General features: G+C 42.9%; 1 long non-coding RNA gene across 2 annotated transcripts in view; it reads left to right on the top strand.

The window, feature by feature from the left end:
* The window catches only part of LOC123851584 (uncharacterized), an 80506-nt gene extending 64925 nt beyond the window's left edge, over nt 1-15581 (top strand). For both annotated transcript variants that reach the window (XR_006792647.3, XR_006792648.3), the window contains 2 exons: nt 10982-11086; nt 11971-15581. This is a non-coding gene — a long non-coding RNA (uncharacterized LOC123851584). The remainder of the gene's footprint in view (nt 1-10981; nt 11087-11970) is intronic.
* Nucleotides 15582-18356: the final 2775 nt, after the last annotated feature.

Raw genomic sequence — 18356 nt, 5'->3', positions numbered from 1 at the left:
TTTCTCTCTCTCTCCATCAGATAAATAAAATCTTAAAAAAAAAAGAAAGAGTGTGTACATCTTCTTGACAAGTGCATGTGATCATTCATGATAACCGACCTCATATTAGCCCCCAAGAAAAGCTCAATAAATTCCCAAAAGCAGAAATAATACAGATAACATTCTCTGATCACATTACAATAAAACTAGAAAATAATAACATCAGAAAAAACTAATCAGAAAATTTTAAAAAAGAACAATAACCTTATTTTGAATTCTTGCTACTCAAATCGTAGTCTGTAGACAGAAGTATCTGCATTCCTCTGGGCTTGTTAGAAATGCAGAATCCCAGACCTACTAAGTCAGCATCTGCATTTTACAAAATACCTAAGGGATCTGCAAGTACATTCATGTTTATCTATTGCTATGGACTGTGTCCCCTCAAAATTTGTGTCCCCTCAAAATTCATGTTAAAATCTAATCCCCAGAGTGATGGTATTCGGATGTGGAGCCTTTGAGAGTTAATTAGTTCCTGAGGGTGGAACCCTCATGAATGGGATTAGTGCCCTAAGAAGAGGCCAGAGAGCTAACTCATCCTCTTTCTGCCACGTGAGGATACAAGAAGTCAGCCATCTGCAAACCGGAAGAGGGCTCTCACTAACCCCACTATGCCGGCACCATGATCTCAGACTTCTTCCCTCCAGAAAAGTGAAAAATACATTTTTGTGGTGGACAAGCCACTCAATTTATATTTTGTTATGGCAACTGAGCTAAGGCATCCATTGTTTCCAGAAAACAATGATCATTAAAAGAAATGCCAGAACTATGGGTCAAAAACAGAGCAGAGCTCAGAGAAAGATTTTAGCCTTAAATATTTATATTGAGAAAAGTAAAACAAAGAAAATCAATGCATCACATATCCAACTCAGAAAGTTAGAGGGGAGGAGGCACTGGGTGGCTTAGTTGGTTGAGTGTCGGACTCTTGATTTCTACTCAGGTCATGATCTCAGGGTTGTGAACCTGTGGCAGTTCTGGGCTCAGTGGGGAGTCTGCTTGAGATTCTTTTTCTCCCCATCTGCCCCTCCCCCGGCTCACACAAACGAGTGCACTATCTCTCTCAAATAAATAAATAAATCTGTAAAAAAAAAGAAAGAGAGAGAGAGAGAGAAAAGAAATAGATAAAGTTTTTAAAGAATAAGCCTCCATGGGGCACCTGAGTGGCTCAGTCGTTAAGCGTCTGCCTTAGGCTCAGGTCATGATCCCGGGGTCCTGGGATTGAGCCCCGCATTGGGCTCCCTGCTCGGCGGGGAGCCTGCTTCTCCCTCTCCCACTCCCCCTGCTTGTGTTCCCTCTCTCACTGTCTCTCTCTCTGTCAAATAAAAAAAAAATCTTAAAAAAAAGAATAAGCCTCCCATGAGCTCAAAGAACATACATGCAGGCCCAGATAATTTCACATAAGAATTCTAGTGAATCTCTAAAGAACTCTAGTGAGTCTCTTTAAAAAAATTTTTTTTATTTATTTGCCAGAGAAAGAGAGAGAGAGGGAACACAAACAGGGGGAGTGGGAGAGGGAGAAGCAGGCTTCCCGTGGAGCAGGGAGCCCGATATGGGGCTTGATCCCAGGACCCTGGGATCGTGACCTGAGCCGAAGGCAGACGCTTAATGACTGAGCCACCCAGGTGCCCCAATAAATAAAATCTTTAAAAAAATATATCAATAAATTTTAGGAGAACATTTTTTTAACATATTGATGCTGAAATGGCATTTGACCCATTCTTAAATTTAAAAGACTTTTACTCTATTAAAAAGACTTTCAAAAAGGAAATTAATAAACACTAAAATTAGGAACACAATTAGGATGCCCACTTCCTTTTAACGTTGTGTAAGATCCTCTCCGACTGGATGGAAGAAAAGTACTTCAGGTGGAAACATTGGAAAAGAAAAGGTTAAATTATCACTCTTTGTAGATGGTATGACTTTTACCTGGAAAATCCAGGAGAATCAACCGAAAACTTCTTTGAACAAGAAAGAGAATACAGTAAATAAATAAGCTATGAAAATTAGTATGTAGAAATCCACAGCTTTCATATATAACACCAGTAAGTTAAACAATGTAATGACAGATGATTTTGCTTATGGTAGAAAGAGAAAATATAAATATCTCAATATAAATTTAACAAAAAATATGTAAAACTCCTACGAGGACAAGTTTAAAATCCTCCTTGAAATGCCACAAATAGACATGGGTTCTCTATTCTAAGAAACTACTAGTTTGAATAATTGACTACCTGCTGTCTATGATGTCTAATTATGGTCAACACACTCCCTTGCTGGCCATTTTTGGAATGGAGTGTGACCCAATGCTGGCCATTGAGACGTTAGACAGTATCTGCTGGAATGGGCAAAAGTATCTGAATCTTTAAAAAAAAAATCTAGGGAAGACGCAGTCTCTTCCTTTCTCTAGATTTTGTCATGTCTGGATAGGATGCTTGAAATTGCTGACGTTACTTTGCAACCATACCAGAGCCAGGCTAAGTGCAAAGCCAGGACAACCAGGATGCCTGGGTAAGATCTGGTAAGAACTGGCTCCTAGAGATGCCGGGGTGGCTCAGTTGATTAAGCCTCTGCCTTCAGCTCAGATCATGATCCCAGAGTCTGGGATCAAGTCCCGAGTCGGGCTCCCCGCTCAGAGGAGAGACTGCTTCTCCCTCTGCCTCTGTCCCCTCCCAGTGCTCGTGCATGCTCTCTCTCTCTTCCTCTCTCTCAAATAAATAAATAAAATCTTAAAAAAAAAACACAAAAAAACTGACTCCTTGATGACATGAAGCACTGATTATGTTCTCTTTGAAGCTACTGCTTGTGGACTTCTGGTTATAAGAAGCAATAAATTTCCTTAATATTTTGGTCCATTTGAAGCAGGTTTTCCTGTTATTTGCTGTCAAAGCTGACACAATGTCTATTCCTTCCCCAGGACCAGACTGTTGTGTTTACTATTGCTTTGTAATGGTTTGATATATAGTTAGCTTGTCGGGTTCATAGGATAATTCTTTTTTTTTTTTTTTTAAGATTTTATTTATTTATTTGACAGAGAGAGAGAGACAGCGAGAGAGGGAACACAAGCAGGGGGAGTGGGAGAGGGAGAAGCTGGCTTCCCGCGGAGCAGGGAGCCCGATGCGGGGCTCGATCCCAGGACCCTGGGATCATGACCTGAGCCGAAGGCAGATGCTTAATGACTGAGCCACTCAGGTGCCCCTAGAGGATAATTCTTTAACAATTTTCTTCATGTCTTCCTTAAATGATTTAACCAGATGATTCCTACTGAGTTCATTAATTCTAGCCATCTTAATAAAAATTCCATTTCAATGACTTTCAAATTTATTAGAAATCAAGTATGCATTTTGTTATACCAAAAAGTTTTAAATTTCTATATAAATTTTTTTTTAAAGATTTTATTTATTTTTTAGAGAGCGAGCGAGAGAGAAACAGCATGAGAGGGGAGAGGGTCAGAGGGAGAAGCAGGCTCCCCGCTGAGCCGGGAGCCCGATGTGGGACTCGATCCCAGGACCCCGGGATCATGACCTGAGCCGAAGGCAGACGCTTAACCATCTGAGCCACCCAAGCGCCCAAATTTCTATATAAATTTTATCCTTTTTTTCTTTTTTCATTTTGAATATAAGATTTTCTTTAAATTAGATTTTCCAGCATCTGGTCCGTTTTACTGATTCTTTTCAAAGACATTTAATTGAGATTCATTATCTATTCATATCATCATTTTTCTCTCCTGGTTTATTTATTTATTTTTGGTTTTATGACTTTAATTTCTTTCTTTTTGCTTCCTTGGCTACTTTTATCTTTTATTCATTTTTTGAAGTTGAAACAATGTGCTTTCTTGCTTTTGCTTTTAAAAATATATTTATTACTACAGATTGCTTGAGAACAACTTTACGCATATCCCATAATTTTTAATATGAATTATCCTGATTCTCATTATTCTTCAATTAGCTGTCTTCATTCCTTTGATTTCCTCCTTAATCCAATAACTATTTAAAAGAGCATGCATAAAACTTGTCTTACCTTTTATTATTTGTTTCTAGTTCTGCTCTACTTTTGAGAACATGGTTTGCATATATTCATCTTTCTAACTTATGCCTTTGTTAGTTTCTTGGGACTGACTACTGTAGATTTTTAAATTAAAAAAAAATTCTGAGGGCATTTAGGAAGAAGGCACATTTTACAATACCTATACAATATATTTTATAAAAGAAATGATAACTTTGTAAGACAAAACTTGAAATGGTCATGAATTCTACCTTACTAATTATATTGTTCCAATCATTTGTGCTATAATGTCATATTTTATGGCGCATATATGACAGTTTGAAGAATTGCTTTTGGGAAATCCTGGGGTAAGGATCCACCGTTAGGCATACCAGTAGGGGGTTGAGTGCCTGTGGCCATGGATCTGCTGCAGTAGGAACCTGCAGGAGAGAGGAGGCCACTTGTGAATGGTGAAGGAACACAAAGCAGTGGAATGTGCTGGGTTTGACTGCCCTGTTGGGAGCTCTATTTAGTGCCTGGCATAGAGGAACTGCTCAAATTTGTTTCCTCCATGAAAGAATAGATTTTCCCCCCAGACTGTTAGGTTGAAAATGGGCCATGTCAAAGGCAGTAAAGTTAGCTCAGGGGTGAGAGGCAGACTGGGTAAATAAGGATGGCCCCAGGGACCATCGTGAACTCCTCATGAGTTGCTGTGTAGTTCAGGAAGAGATGGTGTAGCTTGAGCTCTTCAAACATGGTCTTTATTCCTCAAGGATCTAAAAGGCTGGATGGGTTTTCATTTTTAAGAAACTATTCTGTGAGGACTGGTGTATGTTGGGTAAAGAGCACGAAGTACCAGGAGCAACACTGACTGCGTCGCCATCCCTCGGGCTCCCCACCTCAGAGAACCCCAGCCCACTGTCAGCTCTCAGTACTCGAATCCTTCTATGTGAGGGCTTTCTCCCCTGGGGCTCCTCTGCCCCTTATTGGCTGCCTTCCCTTTCCTGTATCACTGCCCTGCTCCCCTGCTGGTGTTCTCCACACATTCCAAGTCTGCTACTTGCACTTGAAACCTTGTCTTTTTCTGGGAATACCCAAATTAAGACAAACGGTAATTTTTATGATTCATTTAGCCTCATCAATCTTTGTAAACAAGCATTGCTGGGGGAGGAAGGTGAGAAATGTGCAAGCTAAGAAGTCACACTTGTATGCCTCCAGAAGTATTTGAAGATGTCATACAAGTCGTTTATCACATTCTGCTTGATCAGGCCAGAAAAACATGTTTCAGCAAATCTTTGGAGCATGGAGGGGATACTGCATAGTTCAAAAGCCCTGACTCTATCCTCAGCTGGATGTACTGAAACCAATGAACAATCTTTCAGTCACTATTTGCCACATATAATATTGAATTATAACTCCTCCTGCAGGTATAACTTAGAGATCCTCCACCTGGGTTAATTGGTTGAGAAGACAGGCCCCCTCAGGGCAACTGGTCATGAGTCCCAGCCATGGGCACAAAGGTGTGTTTGTTACAATGACAATCAAGGTTTCTATCAGAGAGGTGGAGTCTAGATTTATAGGTAATAATAATAGTAACAATAACATCCAGAGATTATTGTGGTTCAGAAAAAGATCTCAGATTTCCTCCAAGAAACATTACCTGAGCGCCCCCCCCCCCCTCCCCTCGTCTGGGCTTTGTGCTCCTCTTCTGTGATCCCACACTGCCTTATATTTCCCACATCATGGTTCTTTTTTTTTTTTTTAAAGATTTTATTTATTTATTTGACAGAGAGAGACACAGCGACAGAGGGAACACAAGCAGAGGGAGTGGGGGAGGGAGAAGCAGGCTTCCCGCGGAGCAGGGAGCCCGATGCGGGGCTCGATCCCAGGACCCCGGGATCATGACCTGAGCCGAAGGCAGACGCTTAATGACTGAGCCACCCAGGCGCCCCTCCCACATCATGGTTCTTAATCCTTTAAATTATAATGAGTATTTTATTTATCTATCCCCAAGGACACTCTTTTATACTCCTTGAAAGCAGAGATTTTAACTTTCAGTGTTGTATCATTGGCATAGAGCTTGTCTCTTAAAAGGCATAAACAAATAAATAGAAAACTGTAACAGGTAAAATCAATGGGGAAAGACCTGCACCTAGACAAAAACTGGCAAATATTTGAACTATAATAAAGAAGAACCTCTTTAAGTCTCTTGATTAAAAATAAAGTCATATTATCAATAAGAGTTAAAGTTTATAAATGCCACATTTTCAGAAAAGTTGTCATTCATGTGGGAAAGCAAGAGAAAGCCAATTGTAGGGGCACCTGGGTGGCTCAATCCGTTAAGTGTCTGCCTTCGGCTCAGGTCATTATCCCAGGGTCCTGGGATCGAATCCCACATTAGGCTCCCTGCTCAGTGGGAAGTCTGCTTCTCCCTCTCCCTCTGCCTCTTCCCCCAGCTGTGCTCTCTCTCTTGCTCACTCTCTCTCTCATATAAATAAATAAAATCTTAAAAAAGAAAAAAGAGAGAAAGCTAATTGTAGACCTTGAGAGGTTCAGAAAACACACTGGTCAGAAATCCTTAAAAAATTACTTTCAATTGTACGCCAAATATCAGAAAGATGAAGCAAATGTAATCACAATAAAAGAATGTAATGTCATAGAAAGATGAGTAATAAAAATCTGAGAAACAGATGTCTAAATATTTTTGAAGACCTGGTTTATAAAACAGAACACAGAAGGCGATAAATGGAGTTAAAGTGTTCTAAGGTCTCTGAATCATCCAGGGAGTGGTAAAATATTAATGTATATTAGATTCTAAGTAAAGAATAAATGCAGTGATTTTGAGGGTAACACTAAAAAATGGAATATAGTATAACTAATGGAGAAATGGATTAATAAAAATACTTGATTGGTCAAAAAGAAGGCAAGCGAGGGATAAAAAAGAAACAAATAGAGGTGAGCTAAATAAAAAAATAAATTGTGGGATAACCAACTTAAATTCAAATACAACATTAAATATAAATATATAGATAATCTTCCAACTAAAAGACAATGATTATGAAATTAGATTTTCAAAACAAAACTATTTATTGCTTACAAGAAACACACTTTTAAGTATAAAGATGCAGAAAGTTTGAAAGTAAAACGAGAATGAACTATAATGAGGCATAACTTAAACAGAAGACAGAGGATGTCTGTGTATGATTATTGCACAAAGTAGACTTTAAGACAAGAGCATTACCGGCAATAAAGAGGAATATTGCATAATGATTGCAAATGCATCATCACGAATCCAAAACAACTTTAAACTTTTATGTACCCAATAACATAGCTTCAAAGTTTCTAAAGCAAAAAAACCAAAAACCAAAAAACAAAAACAAAACTAAAGCAAATACTGAGAGCGCTGAAAAGAAATAGACTAATTCATAATTACAGTGGAGATTTGAGCACAATACTGCTTTCAACAATGGCAGAATGCACCTTCTTTTCAAGGGCACACAGAACATTTATCAGAATTGACTATGTGTTGGGATGTAAAGCAATTTTCAACAAAATTCACAGTACCAATATCTTTAAAGAATGTTCTCTAAGCCTCTTAGCAGAGGAGAATTAAGCTGGAAAACATTCAGCCACTGGATTGGATTTGGAGTGGAAGGTGGAGAAAAGTCATCGGAGAAACTGGCTGCAGGGGGTTGCAAAAGAATCACTCCAGATTAAAGTGCAGCTTTTGACAGACAAGTATCCAAAGGCAGCATGCTGTAGCCTGGAATGCAGGGCATCTGGGAGGAAGGGATGGAGCAGAGGACAGAGCAGAAGTCCCTAAAGGCAAATTTCATCAACTTTATATTTGTGTCTGGGGGGGCAATCACTACTGAGAAATACTGGGTATGCTTCCATATTGCTGAAATTATCTAGCAGGTAAATTCTCTTTCCATCATGAAGCAAATCTTTGGTCTCTTCACTGTCTGTTTGCTGAATGGAAAACGTTGCAATATTTAATTCCTTTGCTGTCTAAGCCCCTCCCCGTTGAACATTCCCAATCACCACCAGTATGCAGTCTTTTGTGGGGGGGGGCACTTGATTTTTGGCTACTGAAGAAATTAATGCATCTTTCCAATGTGGTAATAGCTAAGAAGTATCTTAGGACCAGGAGAAGCTGGGTTGGAGTGTAATGTGTTCCATCATGGCTGCTGAATTTTGGGAACAAGGGCTGCAGAGAATGTCATGGTAGGTTTCCACATGTTTTCATCTTTAGGTGTCAAATTCCAACTTCTCCTTGATTTGTCAGGCTAAAAAGAAACTTCCACAAATGCGAAGAGACCAATCCTGTATTTGGGCTCGCTCTGCCTTACATCCCCTACTACAGAGTTTTGCTGAAATTCTTTTCACACAATGCCACACTCTGGACAGAGCAAAGAGTTAATAGTTCCTGAATTGACTTAAAGAATGCAGAACATATTTGCTCATTTCATTAAAGCTTTGGAGGCATCTTACACCCAAACGAGCAGCCTCAGCTTAGCTACTTGAGCTTCTTCCCTGGCTTGACAAAATACTTTTTGTTGTTTGAGTTTATGAGAAATTTCAAAATAGGTCTTCGAGTGTAATCAAGAGATAATCCCACTCATACGTGCATAGAGCTTTCCTTTTCAACTGTACCTGAAAGATCACCTATGACTCTTGGAATTTTTCCTACTTATATCAGAGGATCAAAGGATCTGGATAGTCAAATCACAGTTCATGGCTCCATTGGTTTGCCCTGGCGCAAGGGGGCTGGTGTTAATAGAGACATCAGAGATGCAGGAGCCCCGGTCTGGTTGTCCACAAGGTTAATTAGTATTAGTTATCCACAGGACAGTCTACACTATTCCCAATTACCTACCTTATTTAGCCCCTCCTTGATGCTATACCGGGGAGGCTTATAAGCAGCAGAAGGTGGTCAATTAGGTAAGGATTGTTTGCCAATAATTACATGGAGAAGGGGGCTTTGTCACCTCCCTCAATCCAAGAACTTTGTAGAGTTGTGGACATTTCAGAGTTTGGACTTCCGAACAGTGGGGATTATTTCTCATCCTCCCTCTGGGAATGCCGGGCTATGCACACCGCTCTTAATCCAATTCCAGACCGGCTAAAGGTTTGCCTAGGGTCCCAGTTTGGTTCACTGTGGAGGGAGTAGGAAAGAGGAGAGGATACAGAGATGCCAAGACCTTGCTCCTATGTACTAAATGCAGTAAATTCAGCATTTTCACATAATAAGGTCAATGCAATAATCCGTTTCCACGCCGCAAAGCACTGAATTTCTCCAGCAGAGCAGGCAAACAAAAAGGAAAAGACAGAATATAAAAAATATCAGGAAAAGGAGATGATTAGTAACTATAATGTGCAGGGGTAAAAACTGGCTCTATCTGCCTAATAGAATCATTTTAAAAATTCACGTGTGGTTATGCTTGATTTATCTTTAGCCAACCCAATTAAAAGCCCCGTTCCAGTGCTTTCCTCCAGAGTGACTTAAGTGGTCAAATCTTCGCCTGGCAACCATAATAAATTCAGTAAGCAAGTGGCATAATTAAAACAAGATGCCACACATTCTGCATGGAGCACTGGGTGTTATGCACAAACAATGAATCATGGAACACTTCATCTAAAACTAATGATGTAATGTATGGGGATTAACAAAAAAAAACAACAACAAAAAAACAAGATGCCAGTTAGGGGCCTCAGAGAGGCTTAAAATAAAATCTGACTCCTTGTCCAAAAAAAAAAAAAAAAAGAAAAGAAAAGAAAAGAAAAATGTACACAAAGGTGTAGCATGGCCCGAAGCAGGAAGGGGGATTTTGATCTCTGTCCCATTCTTTGTTATGCCTCTAACTTACTGGGGACTGCGCACCAGTCACTAAACTCTAGGCTGTACCCTGTTATCTCATCTCTGAAACAACGAGGAGCACCCCTCTTGCTCGCCTCTTACAATATTGTAAGGCTCGCAGGAGAAAGCATATCTGGGAGTGTATAGAAACCAAACTGCATTTTATGGCAATGGTATTATGGTTATAATTACGAATGCTGGTTGTTAATGGTAATGAGGATGGTGACATTTGGAAAAGTGTTACTGGGAGACCACCGTGGGGCACACAGAAGCGGGCCAGGCTTGGTATCTATTAAATTCCAGGATAGCACGAAATGTCAATATATTATTGACAGAGCAAACAGTTTAAGGAACATAGAGAGAGGAGCAGTCTAAAGCAGTGGGAAGGGTTGGTTTGGTCCCTGTGAATGTAGCTTTGTGACCATAGCCATGCTGGTGAATCAAGGCGAAGATCAGGCATGAGGGCTTTTGAGATTGGAGAAGTGGGGAGAAAAGGAAGGAAGCAGTGTGCTGTGTGATCCTAGCCAGCGTGGAAGACAAGATCTGTAGCCCTCATAGGGAGGGCATGCGAGAAGCAGCTGGGTGGCCCATTTTTATGCGGGGACAAGCATGCTATAATCAAAGATTGAACTGTTCATGTCCGGCCACTGTACCAAACCCATGCTCCTTAACTTTCTAGGATCAGGGACCCCTTTGAGAATCTTATTAAAGCTGAGAACTCTCACCTGGGGGGACATGTGCACGTGGACAAGTCCATGAGATTCTGCAGCTGGAAGCCCAGGTGTAGAAACTGGCTTAGAGACCTGGAAGTAGGCTTTCAACTCCGAGAGTGAGGCACCCATTCCTAGCTGTCTGTCTAGCATTTCTTGAGCCGGAGTTCTGAGCTGCTCATGGAATGACTGAGTTGGGAGGAAGGAAACTATCTCAAACATAGTTTGACTGACAGCACTAACTGCATTCACCAAGGTAAGCCTGGCTTTGGGGGTCATTCATAAAGAGGGCAAGGATGTTCGTGTGCTAGAGCTTTCCTGGGCTGCAGGCTTCTGAGCATAACCCTCCATAGCCTCAGGTTTGGCCCCAATGACACCCCACCCTCTCCTGCAGATTCCTACATTGACTGAACCATTTCCAGACTCAGGCCCCAAAGAAGATCCACAAAGGGCACTGCTGGGCTGTTCTCCCCCATCCTGGTCTTGACCAGGAACCAAGGTAAGAAAGTACCTGGAGGAACCAAATCTCACAGGTGTCCCCTGGCCATCACAGACCCATTTCTACCTCCAGGCCTTTGCAGAGGCTGTTCCTTCTGCCTAAAATGCTTGTTTCCCCTTCTGGGTATGCGTACAAATGGGAATGAATGGGCATCAATGTAAACAAAGTGTGTTGAGCATGTGATATATTATACTAAGTAGTAATTCAATATGAATAATACAAAATCATAAATCTTAGGGTTGGTCTATTCTTCAGAGATCATTCACTCCATCTGTCTAACACTAATACTTATATTTCAGGAATTAATAGCAATGTCAATTATATCTCAAGAAAAAAGACTTTTAAATAGTGATAATAACACTCTTAATATCACTGGTAATGCTAATACTAACACAGGCAATCACATCTCCTTGAATACTGATCTGATCCATTTACTTTTTAATTTTATTTTCTTGTATGAGAATTACTTCCTATACACACACATTTTGCACATATTTAGACAAAGAAATGTAGTATAAGACTAAACTTATATACTCCACTTTGACTTAAAAAAAAAAAACAGTCACTAATTGCTTATACTCCTAGATGACCTTGAGGAGTAGAAAGATGGGGATTTTAGATGATTTAGAAACACACACACACACTGATACCTCATTTTGTTCTGGGAAGGTAGCCAAGACCTTTCAATTTTTGTGCTAATATGGCCCAAGAAGACAGAAGAGGGGTCTTAGTGAAAACATTGTTTTGTAATCAAAAGAATAAAATGAGATCTGCCTTTTACAATGACCTTGCATGTCACAAAAGTCTCTTTTTATCCCTCAAATGCGGAGACTTAATCAAATGCTTGTCTGCCTGCCATTTAATGACTTGGATTTTCTTCCCAGAAACCACTCCACCACCACCAGACTTTTCTAACTCCTCCGGTATTTCCAGAGACAAGGGTTGCCTCCTTCTCTCAACCTGGAAGCCACCAGAAGACTTCCTTCCAGCTCTGCATCCCCTTGGACGCTTCGTGAGATCAAAGAGCACTGAGATGCACATGCTTCCCAGTATTCACTCTGAAAATATTTCCCCACAGGGTTGGGTTCCACCACCAGGCTCTTTATCAGGAGACATGGCCCCAAATGGGTGAAGGGCAGTGGGAGGTCCAGGCTTCCAGTTGTGGAAAGGATAAGTCACAGGGATGAAAGGTACAGCATAGGGAATATGGTCAATGGCATTCTAATAGCCTTGTATAGTGACAGATAGTAACAAAGCTTGTGGTGAGCATAGTACAATGTTTAGAGCTGTCTACTAGATTGTATGCCTACAACTAACGCAACACTGTATGTAAACTATCCGTCAGTTAGAGAGACAGAGAGAGAGATGGCTCAAGTTGGCATAGATGTGAGGCATGTGTACATAGCCATGCAAAAGTGACAGTTCGTTTGTCTAGCTCATTTTTTTTTTTTACTGTAGACAAAGTATCTAGAAATGGCTCAGGCATCACATTATTGTCAAAGCTCTTGTGTAAAAGACTGCCACATTCTTCCTCAATGACAGTTTATGAAAGACAGCAGAGAATTATGTGCTCGATGTATGGTGCCTGGATGCATACAAACATATAACTGGAGGTTCTTTCTGTTGATGGAGAGGCATCCTTTTCCATAAAGGAATAGTCTAGAGTAAAGGGAAAAAATTACTAATGTAGTCCATGTGGAGACAGTTTCTCTGTTTGATTATATTTTACCTGGTGTTTTATTAGTCACCCCCAAGATGTTTCACCCATGTCTTAGCATTTCAAGGTGCTGGCCCACAACACCCTCACCTTCTCTTCCTCGTGGACCTGGGAGGCCAGCCTTCCTTCACATGTTCTGGATGAGGTGTCTGAGCACTATGGCAAACACTGGTGCTATTTACAGAGATGCCTTTCTTCTCCTTGGGCACACAGCTAGACTGCATCTGCCAGCCTCTCGTGAAGTTAGCTGTGGTCACGTGACTGAGTTCTAGTCAATGCAAGATGAGCTGAGGTGACGTGAGCCACCTGCCAGTCCTGGCCCATAAAAACCTCACACATCTCTCTTCCCTTCCAGCTGATGGGATGATGGGATGGTGCCATCAAAGCCACATGGGAAACGCCAGTCTCTAAAATGACTTGTGTGGAGCAGAAACACACACACGTACAATCTCCCTGCTGATCTGGAATCTTCCTGAACTATTCTGTGAATCTGAAATAAATGTCCAAGTGTTAAGCTATTACCCATTTGAGTCTGTTCCCACAGTCTACCCTAGCCAACCTAGCACAAAAATTTGTACCGTGAAGTGGGATGCGGCCATTTTCAAAAGACTAAAATTGGGGGTGCCTGGGTGGCTTAGTTGGTTAAGTGTCTGCCTTCAGCTCAGGTCATAATCCTGGACTCCCTGGATCGAGTCCCCACATCGGACTCCCTGCTCGGTAAGGAGCTTGCTTCTCCCTCTGCCCCTCATTCTGCTCTTATGCTCTCTCACTCTCTCTCTCAAATAAATAAATAAAATCTTTAAAAAAAAAAAGACTAAAATTGTGCAGCATTGGCTGAATCAGGCAACAGTGGTGGGGTAACACGTGTAGCAGGAGGAAAGATGGAGATTCGTGTGGGTGTGATGTGGAGGCAGACCACACGCTTGCTGAGTCTCTGACTCTAAAGAACTTACTAGAACAATCCAGAGTGACAGTGTGTATTGGCTGTTGCAGGGCTTAGAAGGTATTACAGTACTATAAAAGAGAGATGAGCTCAAGTGTGTCTGGTTTACAAGCAGAGAGTGAAAGCTATAAAGTTCAGAGATGAAGGGCTTTGAGGTGTTAGAAAGACCTACTGCTTCTGGACCCTAAATAGTAAGCGACAAGACCAAAAAACGTTCTGTACAGCACAATCTCATTAGGACTCTCCAGTAAACCAATGGGGCTTAGACCTGTGGCAAAGGTCACATTGAGAATGTTGCCTTCTCAAGCCCATTGATTCCATGGGTCTCAATATAGGTACATTACTTTGAGAAATAGGAAAGTATAGGTTGGGAAGCAAAGAAATTAAGCAGACTTGGGGAATATGTTTGGGGAAAAATAATAGAAGATGTTGTTTCTGGCACCTACAACTGCCTAGAAGCAAATTGAAGAGAAGCCTGCCGTGCTCTTGAAGGAATTGTCAGACAATGAGCCTGACCCACAAGCCTGTGATTGGAAATCTACACAGAGGCCTCAAAGTTGCAAGAGTAGGATGAGTTCAGTGCAAGTGATGCTCCCCGCCAAGAGCTGCAGCGTCTTCTGTGCCCACCAGAGATGGGGCCTCAGAGAAAAATGGCCAACTAAGGAGCTCTCAGCACCTCCAGAGCACAGAGTCTTCACAAAGGTCTGCCTAGCAGAGGCCCAGCCTTACTACGGGCTGACGACTACTGGATGTTTCCCTCCTTTCTGGGAACTTTCATTGTACTTAACGGCGTTCGATACACCATATACCAGGTGTAATGTCAAGTGTTGTTCTTTTCTCAGGTGATTTGTCAACATCCACGTGCAGGAAGCAAGGAGGGTATTTTTAGTCCCAGTTTACTAGTGAAGCAACCAGATCGAGAGAGGTTATGACCATGGCTGTCGTTTTGATACCACACCCAAATATCTTGTCGGTTCGATTACGGGGGGGGGTGCAGCTAAAAATGGCCATTTTCAACTAGCAACATCGGTGGGCTACGCCAAAAGATTCTCTGAATTCAGGCAATGATCTAATCAAACCGCAACAATGACACCAAAACATCCTGGCTGGCTGACTGGCTGGATTTTGGACAGAGTTCACCACATTGATGCGCCACCAGAAGTCTCAGAATCATAGCTGAAGATGAGGTTTATCTCCAAAAGCCCCAAGCCAAGGCCAATTTGCTCAATTCATTCTTCAAATCAATCAGTGTGATGAGAGTAAAGCTATCTCAAATTAAATTTCACCTCCCATCCCTGCGCATGCCTGGGGAAAGTATTGTTCTCTTCTGTTCTTCTCCACCCCCAGTGGCTGCTTGAAGGAACCGTCCCGACAGACGGAGTCTGAGGAGAGCTGTGAATTCGGCAATGTGTGTTTCCTGTGTCTTTCCACTTTTTCTTGTGCCCGCAGAACGAGTTACCCTCCTGTCCTTGTATCCCTGTGGCGGCCTTATAAAGAAATTCAAGTAAATACATGTCCTTGGCGGACCGATTTTATTCTCATAATTACCTTTTGGGCAAGAAACAGATCCTTTTAGCTGAGCAACTAGTCTGAACGGTAATTAAAGTTGACATCAAGCATTTGAACAGAAATACGGTCTAATACAAAAGGGCAAAAATTCTTCAGAGAGATTTAGTGGAAGGTTAAACTCACTGAGCTAATGGTGATAAGTGGCAGTGAGATGCTAGACTGTGGGACGGGAGGACAGAGAACCGCACTCCAGGACAGGCGCTGTCCTTCACCGGGTTGGCCACGAGCAATAGTCAAGTCCAGCAAAGGGGCATCACCTTACACGTCCTGGGAGGGACCGCTGGACAGTGCTCCCTCTGGGACATTGAGAGGGTGCACATTCTTTTGCCTTATTTGCAAGTTTTGGATAGTTTTTCATAACAGCTTTTAAGCAAGTCCTTATCCCTTACTGTAAAATAAGGGATTATAATTGTTGTAGGATGAAATCTGTAGTTATGATGCTAATGATACTAAGTGACAATTAACTAGCCTCTGAGCTCAGACTCTGAAGGAGTGGGGTCTCCTTCAATCCGCAAACCCAGGGCCTGGGTGGGAATTTGTGGGATTTTGTACAGGGTGGGGAGCATCCCATCTTGGCCACCCTGGGGGCAGGGACATGAGGCCTCTGCCTGTCTCTGAACCTTCAGCTGCCTAGAGCCCACTTTGCTGCCCTGGGTGAGGACTAATGACTTCCAGCTCAGAGGATGAACAAGCTGACTCATCAGGGGCTGGCAACTCCAGCAAGCTCTGCATGTCCAGTGTCCGCGCCCCCCTACCCTGAGGCTATCCATTCCTTCCTGTCTTGTTCTTACTCCTTTTCCTCTTATCCCCTTTCCTCTCCCCTCTCCCTCCCCTTCTCCCCCAAGCCTTTCACATTTGGTCATATGCCCCTCTTGGTCAGGATGAAGCACAAACCCCTCCCCATGGTCTCCGTACTTGCTGTTTCCTCGGCTGAGACATCATTCCCTCTGATCTCTCTGGGCTGATTCCTATTCTCTACCGGATCTCTGCTCGGTGTGATTTTTCGGACCTGACCATAGGCTATTACCCAGGCTTACCTGACTGGCCTCCTGCACCCGCCTGGAGGTGGGGGTGGTCTCTGAGGAGCGCTGTAGTCAGGGTCTCAGGCACCCCCACCCCCCAAGTCAGCCGTGTTCGGTCACACGCTTGTATTCCTAGTGCAGGCACCTTGGTTCCTGAGTCTCTTTATCTGGGCCTTGGGCAGACCTTCTTCGGGAGCCTTGCTGAGCCTCCTCAGGGAAAGGGGGGGGAAGCCCTGAAGACACGGTCCCCACTCTCAGTCCCCAGTACTTTCCCTCCCCTTCTCCTCCCCTCTCCAGGGTCCATGACAAGCTTGTGCTGGAGCCTTCTATTCAGGGCTCTCCCCACCTCTGTGCTGATCCACCTGACGCTCAACCAGCATCCAGTCCAGGAGGGAAAGGAACGTGGGGACTCAGAGCTTTCTCGGGTTTAAGGCTCTCACACCATCGCATTCACTCTCATTATGGCTTTGGCTTTCACAGGCTTCTCTGAGAGCTGGCAGCTCAATCTGCTGTCCCCCAGCTCAGCTGAGCCCCTGACATATTGGGGGGCTGCCTTTGTTGTGGCCCTGGAAGAGATCTCAGGGTGACCCAGTCCAGCCGTTCACACTCTCGCCAAGCTGCTGCCACGGGGCCTGCTTTCCATTCCGTGAGCACCTCGGGCACCCTCTGCCACAGGGCCTTTGCCCAGAGCGCACTTGCTGCCACCCCTCCCCGGTCTGTTTAATCCCTCTCATATTCCAGACCTCAGCTCACATGCTACCCTGCAGGGAAGCCTTCCTGATTCTTCTATCACGTGCCCTCACAGAACCCTGTTTCTTTCCTTCTCTGTGTTCACCTTGGTTTCTAATTGCAGACTTATCTGTGAGGTGTCGGTATTCTCTGGGGCAGCTGGGAGAGAGAGATGCTGAACACTGTTAGATCCCTGTGCCTGGCACAGTCCTCATCTCCCAGTTCAACAGACTAGTTTCCGTAAGTATTTGTTGAACAAATGAATGAATGAATGTTCAGTATTATTCTTCCAAAGCACAAGTTCAAACCCAATTCCCACAAGTTAAGCTTAACCCAGGAATGCTAAGAACAAAACCACATGACACAAGAAATTAAGGTGATTTATCAATAGTCAAGATTGCTTGGATAGCATGAGAACCAGGGCTTGGGGCAGGATATCCAATCAGTTATTCAAGCATGGCCATGATCATGGAGGACACACGATAGAGTCACAGCAAGTCTGCATAGCAAGGCCAACAAGGCCAGATGACTATGAAGGGCAGTTCCAGCTCCTCAACCCCTCCTGGTGGCTTTGGGCACCTCACCTCACTTCCCATGTCACCATCTTCCCAATTGGATTCTTCAAAGCACCGTTCTGAAGAGCAAGCAAAATCTACATTGAAGGCATTACTAAAGCCATCATCACTCAGTAGAAGAAGGTGAGGGTGAATTCAGGTTGACCTTTGGACCTGAGGATCCACAAGAAGAAACAGGAAGAAGGTGACCATACGAACCCTACCAAATCAGCCAAAGGAAGAAGTAAAGATTCCCTCATACCCAAGGGTACTTGTAACAACATGACACAAGATGGCTCCTTTGAGTTTCCAACCAGATCAACTACTTGTTTGGAGTTCACATCAAACCAGCCCCAGACATCTATAAATAATACCCAGAGCTCAATTATTGTCTTTTCCCTTCTTGATACCCATAGTTTGCCAAGGAATCTCTCCTGTGCCAGTAAGCCCTGTGACTTGGCCCCTACTTGTCAATTCTCAGCTGTGATATTCAGCATGATCATCCTTTGCCTAAGAAGAGGCAGGTGGAAGCCAGGTCCTCATTCTGGCCCCAAGGGCACTGGCCTCAAGGGCAAAGTATCTGGAATGGTTAGAATCAATGCAAATTAAGAGTGTGTACCTCTGTGTGTGTGTGTGTGTGTGTTAGCCTGCCTCCGTGTGTGCCCCTTTGGGTTAGAGTTTGTTTTTTAAAAAGAATCTGGGAAAGCGACCAAGAACTCTATATTAAAAAAAAAAC

The sequence above is a fragment of the Mirounga angustirostris genome, unplaced genomic scaffold, assembly GCF_029215605.1.
Source record: "Mirounga angustirostris isolate CCGP_5_RB_7025 unplaced genomic scaffold, mMirAng1.0.hap1 SCAF_10, whole genome shotgun sequence".
In the NCBI taxonomy this organism is placed as follows: Eukaryota; Metazoa; Chordata; class Mammalia; order Carnivora; family Phocidae; genus Mirounga; species Mirounga angustirostris.
The sequence above is the reverse complement of the archived record's forward strand: the minus strand, read 5'-3'. Positions and strand labels throughout refer to the sequence as shown.